General features: G+C 40.4%; 1 pseudogene; it reads right to left on the bottom strand.

Moving 5' to 3' along the window:
* On the bottom strand, window positions 1-1,690 carry LOC102433959 (annotated as a pseudogene).
* Between the last annotated feature and the right edge of the window lie 304 nt (window positions 1,691-1,994).

Below are 1,994 nucleotides of genomic sequence, written 5' to 3'. Positions count from 1 at the left end.
TCTTATCTAAAATTTCTATGCCATCCATCTTTTTCAATGCTTTGAGAGGGCAATCAAAATAGTCCTATTTATTTAGGTTTAAAACTAAATTTCTCCTTTCAAAATATGAAGGCATAAATGAAATAGAAAAGGTTCTTTTGTCCAACATCCTGAGCCTACAGATACAGAAACCATCCATAACATGATCTCATTATGTCATCATCGAGGCACCTTCTTCCCCAGTAGCATCTTAAGAAATGTGAAGGTCTTCAAGCATCTCAGCCAGACTAATTCGAGGTGCTCCCTCATCATCTGTGTCACTTTCCACAGGAATGGTGGGATCTCTGTAAGTGTTTACATTTTTTCTAATTGCCTCATCTTCTTCAAGATCTTCAAGGAAATCTTGGTATTGCCTTTCATCATCTGTATCCATGTTTTCTCTATCTCTGGCAAGCTCTTTCAGTTTCCAGTTTCTACGATGCTAACGTTTGGTATGGTCATAGCTCTTCTTGATTAATACCACATCTGGGACTCTATCGGAGTTCATTTTGTTGACATGTTCACCATTTACGTTACAGTTTGCCAAATCAAACCCCAATACCAGGTCCCCGGGATTCAGAAGATGTCCCAAATGAGTGCAACAAGAATACTGTTTATCTGTATCCATTTCAGATGTTTTCTGTACCCAGACTTCCCCAAGGATATGCTTTTTTGATATCATTCCAGCACCTGCTTTGCGTTTTAGATCTCGGACTATGCTGCATTCCATCACAATAAACTCCTCTAGCTGTTTGGGATGGCATAAGGTGTGACTCCAAAAGTGCTCCTATCAATATCTGCCATTTGTAGGGTATTTGGATCTATGAGCTGGACGGCACTGGTTACGTGAATACACACACAAATCTGATTCATATTTCCCAGGCTTTGCGCCAGTTTTGGAGACAGACAACATTATCCTTGCATATTGGAACAATTTCCATAGAAAAAGTGATTTTGTAATTGTATGTGTTACTATGGATATCCTGAGAGATCAGTCTCTGTGAGGCTTTGTATCTACAAGGAACTGTACACTGAAGAAATTCTACCATCTTCTGAGCATGCTGCTTTGAAGAATAATAGAAATCCAGTCCATCATGAATTTCTTTGATACGAAGTGTATTCTGATGCATTCCATATTTCAAAATTAACTGTTCCAGATAGTAGAAAGTTTTTTTGTGTGCAAAGTCTTTTGCCTACCTTGAACTACAGCCTTCCAGAAATCCTTAGCTTCTACTCTATGGCAATCTCCACACATCTGAGGCTGAACAACATAATCCACCACGAACACTTGCCGAAGGATAGCACCATTCATCACCTCTTTCTGAACAGTTAGTTTAACTTTAAGTCTCTTAGAATGGGGCTCAGTCCAAACAAAGCCTGCATCTACAAGCCGAACCTTACTCAGAGGGGCTTTGATTGTTTTCAAACACAAAGCAAGAAGTTCCCTGGGTTCTAATGCACATTGTATCCAAGTTCCTGGTGGCTGGAAATATCTTTGGCATTATTTGCAGAAAGATATAGAGACCTGTTTCGGAATGCCTTGGCTGATGTCTACTTCACTTCGCATACAGACCACACAAATATTGGCAGGATTTGGACTAATTACAACACCACGTTCACAGCACAAGATGTATCTGGGGGTGCGCTTGGCTGATTCTGTCAGGTACTCCATGGTGCTGGGTGCCCTGATTTTTAGTTCCTATGGGCAGAACCCAAACTTCTCAAAAACCGCAACAGAACTAAACCCCGCCACCCACCCCAACAGCCTCCGCAGCTGGCCCAGTACGGTGAAGATCTCCTAATTACTAAAATTTTGCCTCACACCAAAAACATATTATTTTTTGTTGCTCTGACAAAAATAGGTATAATTTTTATTCATTCACACCAGACAACTATTGTGTTGGCTGTTGTCATTTTTTCATTTGACAGTCTAAGGGAAAAGAGGTCAGTGTCCCTGACTAAATAGTCAGGTACTG

Source organism: Myotis lucifugus, unplaced genomic scaffold (genome assembly GCF_000147115.1).
Source record: "Myotis lucifugus unplaced genomic scaffold, Myoluc2.0 scaffold_40, whole genome shotgun sequence".
NCBI lineage: Eukaryota > Metazoa > Chordata > Mammalia > Chiroptera > Vespertilionidae > Myotis > Myotis lucifugus.
The sequence above is the reverse complement of the archived record's forward strand: the minus strand, read 5'-3'. Positions and strand labels throughout refer to the sequence as shown.